Below are 14,713 nucleotides of genomic sequence, written 5' to 3'. Positions count from 1 at the left end.
TTTTGGATCTTCTGTCCCCTCTCTCTCTCTCTCTGCCCCTTCCCTGCTTGCACTCTCTCTCTAAAAAATAAATAATCTTAAAAAAAATGGGGATAAATTACAGGAGGTATCTCACAGGATTGTTATGAGAAATAGATCAGTTAACATTTGCAGAATACTTGGAACAGAATAAACACTATTTTTATTAAACAACCAATAAATTAGTAAAGAAATATTCCATGAGATGGTGAAAGCATATTTATCAAATTGTATTATGTATTATTTATACCACTTATATAATTATATACCACTTAGTAATAATTATATAAGTTTATATAAGATGATCTGATGTCACCTTACAAAATGTTTCTGGTTCCTATTAAATTGTGGTTCAATATATTTACAGCAAATATACCTTTATTGTTTTAAAGACAGATATGATGATGTCTTTGAAAGCATTAAAATTATTTTAAGTTTTTTACATGATTTCCAAAAGATAAAAAAGAGAGTTCAATAAGCAAACACACACACACTTTCTTACCAAAAGAAATCCCATGTCTTTGCTTACTGCTTTTCACATATATCATGCTATTTTGGCTACATATTGTGTATTTCAAATTAAATAATGAAAAACAGTACTACTTACTACTTACAAAAAGAATATTTTATATTAGAGCTATATATATCACAGTAACTTCCTCTTTTTCAATAGAAAAAGATACACTTTTATTTTTCATTGGCTTTCATAATATACCTTGAAATGTGTATTAACACATGTTTGAATTTTAAAAAATGAAGTCACGCTTTTTCTTTTTTTTTTTTTTTAATATATGAAATTTATTGTCAAATTGGTTTCCATACAACACCCAGTGCTCATCCCAAAAGGTGCCCTCCTCAATACCCATCACCCACCCTCCCCTCCCTCCCACCCCCCATCAACCCTCAGTTTGTTCTCAGTTTTTAAGAGTCTCTTATGCTTTGGCTCTCTCCCACTCTAACCTCTTTTTTTTTTTTTCTTCCCCTCCCCCATGGGTTTCTGTTAAGTTTCTCAGGATCCACATAAGAGTGAAAACATATGGTATCTGTCTTTCTCTGTATGGCTTATTTCACTTAGCATCACACTCTCCAGTTCCATCCACGTTGCTACAAAGGGCCATATTTCATTCTTTCTCATTGCCATGTACTACTCCATTGTGTATATAAACCACAATTTCTTTATCCATTCATCCGTTGATGGACATTTAGGCTCTTGCCATAATTTGGCTATTGTTGAGAGTGCTGCTATAAACATTGGGGTACAAGTGCCCCTATGCATCAGTACTCCTGTATCCTTTGGGTAAATTCCCAGCAGTGCTATTGCTGGGTCATAGGATAGGTCTATTTTTAATTTTCTGAAGAACCTCCACACTGTTTTCCAGAGTGGCTGCACCAATTTGCATTCCCACCAACAGTGCAAGAGGGTTCCCGTTTCTCCACATCCTCTCCAGCATCTATAGTCCCCTGATTTCTTCATTTTGGCCACTCTGACTGGCGTGAGGTGATATCTGAGTGTGGTTTTGATTTGTATTTCCCTGATAAGGAGCGACGTTGAGCATCTTTTCATGTGCCTGTTGGCCATCCGGATGTCTTTAGAGAAGTGTCTATTCATGTTTTCTAACCATTTCTTCACTGGGTTATTTGTTTCTCGGGTGTGGAGTTTGGTGAGTTCTTTATAGATTTTGGATACTAGCCCTTTGTCCGATATGTCATTTGCAAATATCTTTTCCCATTCTGTTGGTTGCCTTTTAGTTTTGTTGGTTGTTTCCTTTGCTGTGCAGAAGCTTTTTATCTTCATGAGGTCCCGATAGTTCATTTTTGCTTTTAATTCCCTTGCCTTTGGGGATGTGTCGAGTAAGAAATTGCTACGGCTGGGGGCGCCTGGGTGGCTCAGTCGGTTGAGCGCCGACTTCGCTCAGGTCACGATCTCGCGGTCCGTGAATTCGAGCCCCGCATCAGGCCCCTGTGCTGACAGCTCAGAGCCCGTGTCTCCCTCTCTCTGATCCTCCCCCATTCATACTCTGTCTCTCACTGTCTCAAAAATAAATAAACGTTAAAAAAAAAATTAAAAAAAAAAAAAAAGAAAGAAATTGCTACGGCTGAGGTCAGAGAGGTCTTTTCCTGCTTTCTCCTCTAGGGTTTTGATGGTTTCCTGTCTCACATTCAGGTCCTTTATCCATTTGGAGTTTATTTTTGTGAATGGTGTGAGAAAGTGGTCTAGTTTCAACCTTCTGCATGTTGCTGTCCAGTTCTCCCAGCACCATTTGTTAAAGAGACTGTCTTTTTTCCATTGGATGTTCTTTCCTGCTTTGTCAAAGATGAGTTGGCCAAACGTTTGTGGGTCTAGTTCTGGGGTTTCTATTCTATTCCATTGGTCTATGTGTCTGTTTTTGGAAGTCACGCTTTTTCTATCAGAAGCTTTAATTTGGCCAATAGCTTTGCAAATTAAGTTTTAGGCTGCCATTCTAAGTGGACTCAATTATATAAATCTATAGTTCTAAGATTTTGATGAAAATATCTTTAAAACATGAGATTATGGATGTTTATCAAAAATTATCATATATATGACTATATATAATATAAATATTATATTATATATAATGAATTATATAAATTCACTGAATTATATAAATCTATAGTTCTAAGATTTTGATGAAAATATCTTTAAAACATGAGATTATGGATGTTTATCAAAAATTATCATATATATGACTATATATATATAATATAAATATATATATATATTTAACAATATATTTATTTTCCCCAAACTTTCTAGTTATATTGGTTTTACAAGATGCCTCTAAGTAAAACAGCAACAAGTATAATTTTTCCATAGGACTGCTAAAGACTTTTTGGTGTATTTCCCAGAATCTGAGAAAGTGAATGACTATAATATCTGCATGACAGAACATTTTGTAAATCAGGTTGTTTCCAAATCTTTGCTTTCAACAAAACTGAAAGCAGATCTAATTGAGTTGTCAGCTGACAGGTTATTAACATTTATGATAGATAATTACATTATTTTTTACAGTATGACTCATTATAAGTTCAAATAATTGACATGGTTCTAGCAAAATACTCCATTCTCATCCATTTTTTTATATGAACAATATTCTCAGCAGCTTCAGCTATAAAAATAAAAAGCAGGAATAGGATTGGTGCTGCACTCATAGTTTTCTAGCAATAATAATTATTTTTCCATAGATACATAAACTAATTGAAAAACACTCAAACATATTTTACCAAATATGGTTTTGGTAAAATTTTAATATTTATGCTTAATAACCATTCACCAAAATAATTATGTTGCCTTGACCAATTTTGTACTGCTTATAATGGCACAAATAGCTCAATTCAGAATGAAATGTTTTACCACTCAGAGTCTTTTGGCCACAGAGAAAAAATGTCTACATTTTGATGTATATTTTGTTGTAAGGAAATATGATAGGGCAATAGAGAAAATATTTTCAAATATCAAACAATGCATTAGGATAAAACTCTGTAGAGTGTATTGGAAACCCGCATTGAAGCTGGAAAGGGAACAATGTAAAATTTCAGACTACTACATAATAGAACTTCTCATGTAACTTTATACTGATGGTGTTGGTGCCTATCAAACTCCTTTGATATTTGTATTTTTTGAACAGTTATATTTTAAAATATCAATATTTACAATAAACCAAATATCACATCATTTGCTACAATTCAAATTTTAAATGAAAACATTTAAATACTATCACTAAAGAGTGCAAGAAATTACATAGTTTGTCAAGATTATTTTAGGGGGTACATCAACAAAGGAGTTGCTTTAAAGAAATTCTTACACCTGTGCACATGGAGAAATCGAAAGAACATCATTCTAACATTGTTTGAAATAAGAAAAACTTAAGGAGAAACTAAATATCCATCAACAGGAGAATAGGTAGGACAAAAATGTATATATGCAAATGGAATACTACTGTACAGGAATTAAAGTGGTGAACCAGATGCGTGTCAACTAACACGAATGGATGTCAAAACCATAATGTTGATAAGAAAGATATATTATTCATATAGATGTTTAAAATAGCAAAACATTTAAAACTAGAAAATACAGAAAAAATGTTAAAGCAAATATGGAATTAATAAACATCTAATTCATAACAGAGGTGAATCCTTGAGAGAAAGAGAAGGAAAACTGAGATTGAGGAGGGATACACAAAGACTTCAACTGAATCTGTCCTTTTTGTTTTTTTCTTATTTAATAAACCTGAGGCAGTTACAGCCAAATTCTAGGGTTAAAACTTCTTAAAGCTGGGAGGAGGGCACATGAGTGGTCATACACATACTTGCACAGTTGAACGATTTCATGATAAAAAAGCTAAAAGAAAATGATAGTACAATGTATCCTAAAATAGTGGAGAGAGGAATATACACACACATATACAGTATATATATATGTGTGTGTATATATATATACATATACAATGGATCATAATAAAAAGAGAAAGAAAATATAGAGAAAACACAGTAAATTTAAAAAAACACAAAATGAGATTGTGGAAGTAAGTTTAAATATATCAATAATCATAGTATTTGTAAAGAGAATAAACTCACTATTGAAAGACAGAGATCCTCAGATTTTTTAAAAAAATTTTTAACATTGGGGCGCCTGGGTGGCTCAGTCGGTTAAGCGTCCGACTTGGGCTCAGGTCACGATCTCACGGTCCGTGAGTTCGAGCCCCGCGTCGGGCTCTGGGCTGATGGCTCAGAGCCTGGAGCCTGCTTCCGATTCTGTGTCTCCCTCTCTCTCTGCCCCCCGCCCCCCGTTCATGCTCTGTCTCCCTCTGTCTCAAAAATAAATAAACGTTAAAAAAAATTAAAAAAAATTTTTTTTAACATTGTATTTTATTTTTTGAGAGACAGAGAGTGACAGAGTGCAAGCAGGGGAGGGGCAGAAAAAGGGAGACACAGAATCTGAAGCAGGCTCCAGGCTCTGAGCCACCCAGGCGCCCCAGACGTTTTTAAGCCAGCCATGTAAGGCTTACAAGGGAAACAACTTAGACAAAAGGACACAAAAAGGTCAATAACAATAAAAGGATTTAAGAAATACCCAGCAAGTAATTTCCCAAGGGAAGCTATTGTGGCAATACTAATGATATATAAAATGGAACTTAAGGCAAAAGGCAATAATGAGGACAAAGAGAGACACTACATAATCTAAAAGACCATTTCACTAAGATTGAAAAGCCATGAATTTATGTGCATTTAACAGTGTATATACAGAAAGCAAAAAACCTGACAGAAGTATAATGAGATGGTGACAAACCACAATCATAGAGGAAGATTTTTACCTTATTTGTATCACAATATAATAAAGTGAGTAACTCCTCACGCCTCAAATCCTTAAGATATAGAAAACTTGGGACAACCAAATTCACACTTATATATAAGAACTCTGCAAAAACCAAAACCAAACCAAACCAAAGTATATTTTGTTTCTGTTTGCACATAGAACAATGACAAAAAGCTAGCAAGGGCTGGCTTTTAAAAGAAGTTTCAACAAATTCCAAGTCACCATCACACAGATCACATTCAGTTGGCAAAATAAAATTAAATTAGAAAACAACAATAAAATAACAATTTTTAAGTACTAACATATCTTTGAAAACTTTTTTTTAATGTACTCTTAAAATAAGGAGAAGGGACTCTCAGGTCCTATCAGTCCAGTGTCTAAAATAACTGATGTTAACTTTGAGTTGATGTTAAATTTGTTAAGGTCCACCCCAAACAACGGCAATAACATGTAGAATCCACTAGATGTCAGTGTTACCTTATATTTATTCTCAGTTGCCTGCATGGTGGAGTCCAATTACAAAGACCGACCAGTCCAAAGAATTAGATTTCAGACGCGGTCCTAAGCCCCTTAGAGTTCACTCAAATATCTATAAATAATATTTGTAGTAAATAATTTTAATGTGCTATACAAATGTAAATTTTTATCACACAATATTTTCGTAAATCTCTTTCTGTGTGCTTCCCATATTTTTTTAGCTTGCTAAAGCAGTTTGGTATAATTTTATAGGCCTTTAAAGAGACAAAGGCAAGACAAAAAGTATTTCCCATTGCTTTGGGAACGAAAAAATCCCTGTAAATTCTTTAATTCATAGATGGGCATAAAATGAGTTCCTCTTAGAAACAGCTTCTGATAAAAGTAATCCTAATATTAAAAGAGATCTTGAAAAACCATCTATTCTAACTGCCTGTATCTTAAAAACTGATAAACGGGTGAGTATTCTATTTTTAAGGCCTGCTGGGAAGGAAATCATCGGCCAGGAAGTTCTTCTTCCTGTCTAATCTAAATCCCTCCTGGTGAAGTATAATCCCATTTCCTTTAGTGTGAACCTTTCTGGTGAGGATGAACGAATAAACTGCCCATCCTCCTCATGTAAAGAATAACCCTTTACATTCTAGAATACGTGTACATTATACTCTACCCACCCCTTAACTGTGGGGGATACGTTCCAAGATCCCTGGTGGATGGCTGAAACTGCTGGTACCACTGAACGCTATATATGTTTTTTTTCCTGTACATAGATTCCTATGATAAAGTTTAATTTATAAATTAGGCAAGGTAAGAGATTAACAGTAATAACTAATAATAAAATAGAACAATTACAACAATATACTATAATAAAAGTTATGTGAAGGTAGTCTCCTTTGCTCTCAAAATATCTTATTGTACTGTACTCACCCTCCTTCTCGTGATGACACGAGATGATAAACTGCCTGCGGAGATGAGATGAAGCGTGGTGAATGACGTAGGCGTTGCGACAGAGCGCCTCAGAACGCCGACCATCTACTTCCGGACCATGGTTGCGGGTGGGAAACGGAAGCCGCAGAAAGCGGATCCGGGGATAAGCGGGGAATACTGAATGTGAGGCTCTCTTGAACTATAAAGTGGATCTCAACAAGGCGAGCAGCGAACGAGCAACCGTCAGGTAAAGTAATAACAACCCCAAAGTTACCGTTGTCACAGAGACTAACAGAAGCCCTGTAATGTAGGGTCCTTGAAGTAAAGAGATGTGAGTTCTTATCTCCGCTCTACTCCACTAGCACTCTGGGTTACCTTAGAGGGTTGGATTAAATATAATCATGACTGAGGACTTACTATGAGCAAGGTGTTTTAATTAATCCTAATAACCCTTTTTTATGTTAATGTTTATTTATTTTTGAGAGAGAGCGTGAGCGGGGGAGGGGCAGAGAGAGAGACAGAATCCGAAGCAGGCTCCAGGCTCTGAGCTGTCAGCCCAGAACCTGACGCAGGGCTGGAACTCACTAACCAACCCGGGGGGTTGTGACCTGAGTTAAAGTCGGGAGCTTAACCGACGGAGCCACCTAGGCACCCCTAATTCTTACAACTGGCCCGCAAGGTAGGAGGAATTATTATCATCATTACCGTTATGGTTGTAATCATTTCCAAATGAGGAAACTGAGGTTTAGAAAGCTTAACTACTTTGCCTACAAGTACACAGCTGACTCCCAGGCTGTGCCTGTACAGTGTACCTCCGTTCTTCAAGTTATTCCAGCTTCACAGTGGTGGGCTCTAAAAAGGGAAACATAACAATGGGAAGTGGGGGATGGGTTTCCTTATCAAAGTCACTGCTCCTCCCCTAACCTTATCATGGGTAATTGAAAGTTAACGCTGTGTGTTAATATATGATGATCAGCTGTTCTGTTTCTACACTCGGGACAGAGATACTCAGAAGAAAGTAATATCTCCTTGTCAAGATCATTACAAATGAAAATGGTTACCAAGGGAAGTGGTGGTGTCTACTATTCTGTCTTTAAAAATAAGAAATATTCGCAATTGTTTGGGGTCGAATCTGGTCCTACCTGAAGTCATTCTTCCAAGTCCTGATCAATCATGAACGCTGATGATTAGGTGGTCCTTTGGCTCTGCAGTACAGATAACTGTTGTCTCCTTCCCTCCTTCCTTCCTTCCTTCCTTCCTTCCTTCCTTCCTTCCTTCCTTCCTTCCTCTCCTTGTCCTCCTTTCTTTTTGAAACAACCAGAGGTGAGGTGGGGCCAGGGAGAGCGGGTGATAGGGAAATGAATGAAGGTGATCAAAAGGCATAAACTTCCATCTATAAGATAAATTAAGTTCTTGGATGTAATGTACAGTGTGGTAACTCTGAGTTGCTAAAAAAAATAGATCTTAAAAGTTCTCATCACAAGGAAAAAAAAGTTTGTAACTATGTGAGCTGATAGATGTTAACTAAGCTTACATGGTAGTCATTTTGCAATACATACATATATCAAATCATTACATTGTACACCTTAAACTTATACAATGTTATATGTCAATTGCATCTCAAGAAAATTAGGGAAAAAATGTTAATTACAAAACAACCATACATTCATTGAGAAGAAAAATTAAAGTATAATAGGCATACAGAAAGTAAAAAAAAAGGGGAGGGGGCTCTGGGGTGGCTCAGTTAGTTGGTTAAGTGTCGACTTTGGCTCAGTCATGATCTCACGGTTGGTTCATGGGTTCGAGCACAGGCTCTGTGCTGACAGCTCAGAGCCTGGAGCCTGCTTCAGATTCTGTGTCTCACTCTCTCTCTCTGCGCACCCCCCCCCCCCGCTCATGCTCTATCTCTCTCTGTCTGTAAAAAAAATAACAAAATGTTAAAAAAATTATTTAAGAAATTTTAAAAAAAGATTAAAGTTCTCACTTGCCATCTTTCCACTCCCTTTCTCCAGGTGGTAACCACTGCTAATAGTTTGATGTGTATCCTTAGGGCATTCTCAATTCATTTACAAAGAAAAAGGAAGGACAGAAGCAAAGAGAGGAATAAAGGAGTTATTTTTACAGAAATGAGATAATATCAGGGCACCTGGGTGGCTCAGTAGGTTAAGCATCTGACCCTTGATTTCAGCTCAGGTCATGATATCACAGTTTGTGAGATCAAGCCCTGTGTCAGACTCTGTCTTGGCAGCGTGGAGCCTGCTTGGGATTCTCTTTCTCTCTCTCTCTCTCTCTCTCTCTCTCTCTCTCTCTGTCTCTACCCCCCCCCATTTGCACGCTTGCATATGTTCTCTCTCTCTCTCTCAAAATAAATAATTTTTTTTAAAAATGAGATATTATTATTCATGTTCTTCAGTAGCCTAGTTCTTTCACACAAAAGTATTTCATACACATTTAATATTTATGCTTTCTTTTAACAGCTGCACAATATTTATTAACCCAGATGGCCATAATTTGTTAACCATGGCCCTATTGATAGACATTTAAATTGTCTCCAATTTGTTCTTATTCCAAGCCATGCTACAGTGAGATCATTGCCCACATATCTGTTGGCACTTTATGTGAATATTTCTAGGGACAAGGGGGAGAGCTGGGTCAAAGTTATAGCAATTTCTGTTTTGATAGGTCCTGTCAAAGTGTCTTTCTAAGTCTCTAAGAAGTTACATGTCTACCAGTTATTAGTTTAGGTTTTTTTGTTTTTTTTTTTTCCTAATTCTTTATATGTATTAGAAACAATTCTTACTTCCACAAAACAAGCAAATAGAAGTAATGAATAGGGGCACCTGGATGGCTCAGTCAGTTATACCTCTGATTCTTGATTTGGGCTCAGGTCATGATTTCATGGTTCCTGAATTCAAGTCCCACATCAGGCTTTGTGCTGACAGCATGGAGCCTGCTTAGGGTTCTCTGTCTCCCTCTCTCTCTGCATCTCTCCACTTGCTCTCTCTCTGTCTCTCTCTCTGTCTCTCTCTCTCTCTCTTTCTCTCAAAAATAAAGAAACATTTGAAAAACGAGTAATGAATAGAGCATATACAAAGGCTTAAGGATTATCATTTAAGGATACTTTTACATCCTTCTTTCAATTTTTTATGAAATTGTGATTTTATCTCATAGAGAAAAAGTAGCAAGCATGAAGTTGGGTTTTTTTCTTGGCTTTTTTTTTTTAAGACATTTTCTTCAGAGTAATTTCAGGTTCATAGATACATAGATTTCCCATATACTCCCTGCCCAGTAGACTCTCCCATTGTCAATAGCCCCAACCAGAGTGTTACATTTGTTACAACTGATAAACCTACATTGACACATTATAATTACCCAAAGTCCATAGTTGACATTAGGGTTCACTCTTGGTGGTGTATTTTCTATGGGTTTGAACAAATGATAAATATCCATCATTATAAAGTACCCTTCCCTCCTCCCCAATCCCTGGCAACCATTAACTTTTTATTATCTGCAGAGTTTTGTCTTTCCCAGAATATTATATAATTAGAATCATACACTGTGAGGCTGATTTCAGACGGCTTCTTTCACTTAGTAATATGCACTCAAGGTTCTCCCATGTCTTTTTGTGCCTTGAGAGCCCATTTAGTTTTAGTGTTAATTAATATTCTAGTTTCTGGATGTACCATAGTTTATTTATCCATTCACCTACTGAAAGACATTGTGGATGCTTCTAGGTTTGGGCACTTATGAATAAAGCTGCTATAATCACCTTTGTACAGGTTTTTGTGTGAGCATAAGTTTTCAGTTCCTCTGGGTAAATACCAAGGAGTGCAACTGCTGGATCATATGTGAAGACTTGTTTAGTTTTGTAAGAAATCACCAACTATCTTTCCTAGTGACTGTACCATTTTTCATTCCCACCAGCAATCAATGAGAGTTTCTGTTGTTCCACCTCTTTCTTGCCATTTGGTATTGTCCGTGTTGTGGATATTAGCCATTCTAATAGGTATGTAGTGATAGCTCATTGTTGTTTTAATTTGCAGTTCTCTAGTGACATATGTGATATGGAACACCTTTTCAGGTGCATATTTGCCATCTGCATGTCTTCTTCCATGAGGTATCTGATAAGATTTTTCTTATCCCACCTTTTAATCAGATTGTTTCCTTCTTCTTGAGTTTTAAGGGTTCTTTGTATATTTTGGATACAGTTCTTTATCAAATGTGTCTTTTGCAAGTATTTCCTCCCAGTCTCTGGCTTGTCTTCTTATTCTCTTGACGTTATATTTCACAGAGCATAAGTGCTTAATTTTAAAGAAGTTCAGCTTATCCATTATTTCTTTCATGGATCATGCGTTTGGTGTTGTATCCAAAAAATCGTCACCATACCCAAGGTCATCCAAGTTTTCTCCTATGTTATCTTTGGTTTTATCATTTCACATTTTACATTTAGGTTTTGACCCATTTTGAGTTAATTTTTGTGAAGGGTGTAAGATTTATCTAGATTCTTTTTTTTTTTTTTTTTGGCATGTGGATGTCCATTTGTTCCAATACCATTGGTTGAACAGACTGCCTATTCTCCATTGTATTGCCTTTGCTCCTGTGTCAAAAATCAGTTGACTTTGTTTATGTGGGTCTACATCTGGCCTCTCTATTCTGTTCCCCTGATCTGTTTTTTCACTAACAGCACACTGTCTTGACTACTCTAGTTTTTATACTAAGTTTTAAAGCCAGGTAGTGTCCATCCTCCAATTTGTTCTTTGATGTTGTATTGTCTATTCTGGGTTTTATGCATCTCCATAAAAACTTTGTAATCAGTTTGTCAGTGTCCACAAAATAACTTACTGGAACCTTGACTGGGATTGCACTGAATCTCTAAATCAAGTTTGGGGAGAACTGATAATGTTGTGGGTTTTTAAAAAAAATTTTTTGAAGTAAAATTCATATACAGTGAAGCGCACATATCTGAAGAGTACAATTCAATGAGTTTTGATAAATGTAATAGAGAATATTTGTATCACCTTAGAAAGTTCTGTTTCACCCACTTTCAGTAAATCCCAACCTCTATAATATTCTCATATACATTTTTTTTGTGGACATATTTTCAGTTCCTTTGAATAAGAACCTAGGAGTAGAATTACTGAGTGATAGCGTAGTTGTATATTTAACTTCATAAGACATTATAATATAGATGGTACCATTTTATATTCCAACTAACACAGTATGATAGTTTTAGGTATTCTATGGTCTCACCAAGATTTGGTATGAAATGATATATTGCTACGGTTTTAGTTTGCAAATCTCGACAGTGAATGATGTTTGAGCATTTATTCTTGTACATTTCTTTTGTGAAGTATATGTTGTAGTAGTGTTTTGTCCATTTTTAAATTCTTGTTTGAGTTTTACTTGTTGATTTGTAGATATTTATGTATTCCCTATATAGCTCTTTTCTCAGATATACATATGCATTATATTTTCTCACAGTCTGCGCCTTATTGTTTTATTTAATTAATGGGTCTTTTAGATAAACAGAAGTCTTAAAATTTTGATAGTCCAATTTATAAATATCCCTTTTATGTTTAATGTTTTTGTCTCCTAATAAGAAATATTTGCCAACCCATGGTCTCAAAGATATTATATTCTCCTATGCTCTCTTCTAGAAACTTACTAGTTTTAGATTCTAGGTTTGGATCTAAAAACATCTCAATTAATACCTGTGCGTGGTGTGAGGTGGGAGCTATGGTTCATATGTTTCAAAAGGTTTATCCAATTGTTCCTATACTATCCATTAGCATAAAGGCATTACTCCCTTATTTTTTATTATCATTTTAATGTTTATAGGACCCATGGTATTATTCTCTATTTCATTCCTGATATTGGTAATTCGTGCTTCTCTTTTCTTCTTGATCAGCCTTGCTAGGAGTTTGTTAATTTTATTTAATCTTTTCAAAGAAACGTCTTTTGGCTTTTATTAATTTCTTCTATTGTTTTGTATTTTATCAATTTCTGCTCTTTAAAAAAATGGTTTTATATACAGAAATTATATATATGGCCTAATTTCTTCTTTTAGAGCAATTTAAAGTGAAATCTTACATCATTGGTTTTATATCATTGGTTTTAAATGATATCAAAATATCATTTAATGTGCCCACTTCGGCAGCACATATACTAAAATATCGTTTAAAGTTTATTCCCTCTAAACACCAATTTAACTGCATTCTGCAAATTTTGATATGTTATATGTTCACGATCACTTACTTTTAAATGGTTTCTGAGATGCCTGGGTGGCTCAGTTGGTTAAGCGTCTGCCTTCGGATCAGGTCATGATCTCGTGGTTAGCGGGTTTGAGCCCTGCATCAGGCTCTCTGCTGTCAGCATTGGGCCCACTTTGGATCCTCTGTCCCCTTGTCTCTCTGCCCCTCCCCCATTCATGTTCTCTGTCTCTCTCAAAAAATAAACATTAGGGGTGCCTGGGTGGCTCAGTCGGTTAAGTGTCCGACTTTGGCTCAGGTCATGATCTCATGGTTCACGAGTTTGAGTCCCGCGTCGGGCTCTGTGCTGACAGCTCGGAGCCTGGAGCCTGCTTCTGATTCTGTTTCTCCCTCTCTCTCTGACCCTCCCCCCATTCATGCTCTGTCTCTCTCTATCTCAAAAATAAATAAACGTTAAAAAAATATTAAAACAAAATAAACATTAAAAAAATGTTTAGATGGTTTCTAATTTTCCTTTTTTATTTTTCCTTTGAACCACAGTTCCTTTTGCAGTCTTCAGGGTTCTTAGTGTTGTTAAGTTCTACTATAACTCCACTGTGTAAGGAAATAACTTTGTAAAATTTCAATCCTTTGAAATTTGAGACTTATTTTATGGCCCAACATACAGCCTATCCTGATGAATATTCTATGTGTGCTTGAAAAGAACATGTGTCCTGAAGTTTGGGGGTATAGCATTTTATAAAAGTCCATTAGGTCAGACTGGTTGATGATGTTCAAATCTGCTAGAGTCTTGATTTTTCATCTAGTTTTTCTATCAGTTACTGAAACCATGATGTTCAAGTCTCTAACTGTGATTGTGGATTTATTTCTTTCCTTGGTTCTGTCAGTTTTTGCTTCATGTATTTTGAAGCTGTTGTTAACTGCATAAACATTTATGATTATTATGTTTCCTATTGAAATGAACATTTTATCATTATGGAATGCCTTTAAGTTCTAGTCATTCCCTTTGCTCAAAGCCCACATTTATGTTGGGTTAATATAGCCACACCGTATTTCTTTTGCTTAGGGTTTGCATGAGTTTTAAATCTATTAGTCTCCTTGTAGCTCTTATAGATTGCATATTCTTGAATCTTGCTTTTTTATGCTATTTGCCATAATTTTAATTGGTGTTTAGTTTATTTACATTTAATATTGATATAGTTGAACTTAGGTTTACCATTTTTCTATTTGTTTTCTATTTGTTCCATCTTTTTTCCTTTGTTTTTCCTTCCTTATGCTATTTGGGTTAATCACATATTTAGAATATTCATTTTAATTTCTCTGTGGATTTAAACTCTACCTTTTTGGATTTTTTAAGGTATTTTCTAGGTATTTTACAATGCATTCTTAACTTACTGTGGCCTACCTAGTAGAGTGAATATTTTACTCCTGCATGTAAAATGTAAAAATCTAGCAACAGTAAAATTCTATTAATGCCCAGTCACATATATATGCATGTATTGTAAATAGTAAAATACAGTGTTATAAACTTTGCTTTAAACAGTGAGCTCTTTTTTTTAATTGGAAAGAAAATATTTTACACATATCCACTTTTGTGTAACAATTTCTGGTGCTATTTATTGCTTCTGTTGATCTGAGTTTGTACCTGCTATCATTTCCATTTAGCCTGAAAATTTTTCTTTGACATATCTTTAGGAAGTCAGACTTTACCTTCATTTCTGAAGGATATTTTTGCTGGATATAGAATTCTAAA

The 14,713-nt window shown here is 35.5% G+C and overlaps 1 long non-coding RNA gene across 7 annotated transcripts in view; it reads left to right on the top strand.

Annotated features, from left to right (window-relative positions):
* The first annotated feature begins 6,865 nt into the window (after positions 1–6,865).
* The window catches only part of LOC102949850, a 162,388-nt gene continuing 154,540 nt past the window's right edge, over positions 6,866–14,713 (top strand). For 6 of the 7 annotated variants that reach the window (XR_006211171.1, XR_006211182.1, XR_444191.2 and 3 more), the window contains exon 1: positions 6,866–6,998. This is a non-coding gene — a long non-coding RNA (uncharacterized LOC102949850). Of the gene's footprint in view, positions 6,999–7,348; positions 7,431–14,713 lie in introns of those variants that run through there. The other variant, XR_006211183.1, reaches the window with a different exon arrangement.

The sequence above is a fragment of the Panthera tigris genome, chromosome A2, assembly GCF_018350195.1.
Source record: "Panthera tigris isolate Pti1 chromosome A2, P.tigris_Pti1_mat1.1, whole genome shotgun sequence".
Taxonomy (NCBI): Eukaryota; Metazoa; Chordata; class Mammalia; order Carnivora; family Felidae; genus Panthera; species Panthera tigris.
The sequence above is the reverse complement of the archived record's forward strand: the minus strand, read 5'-3'. Positions and strand labels throughout refer to the sequence as shown.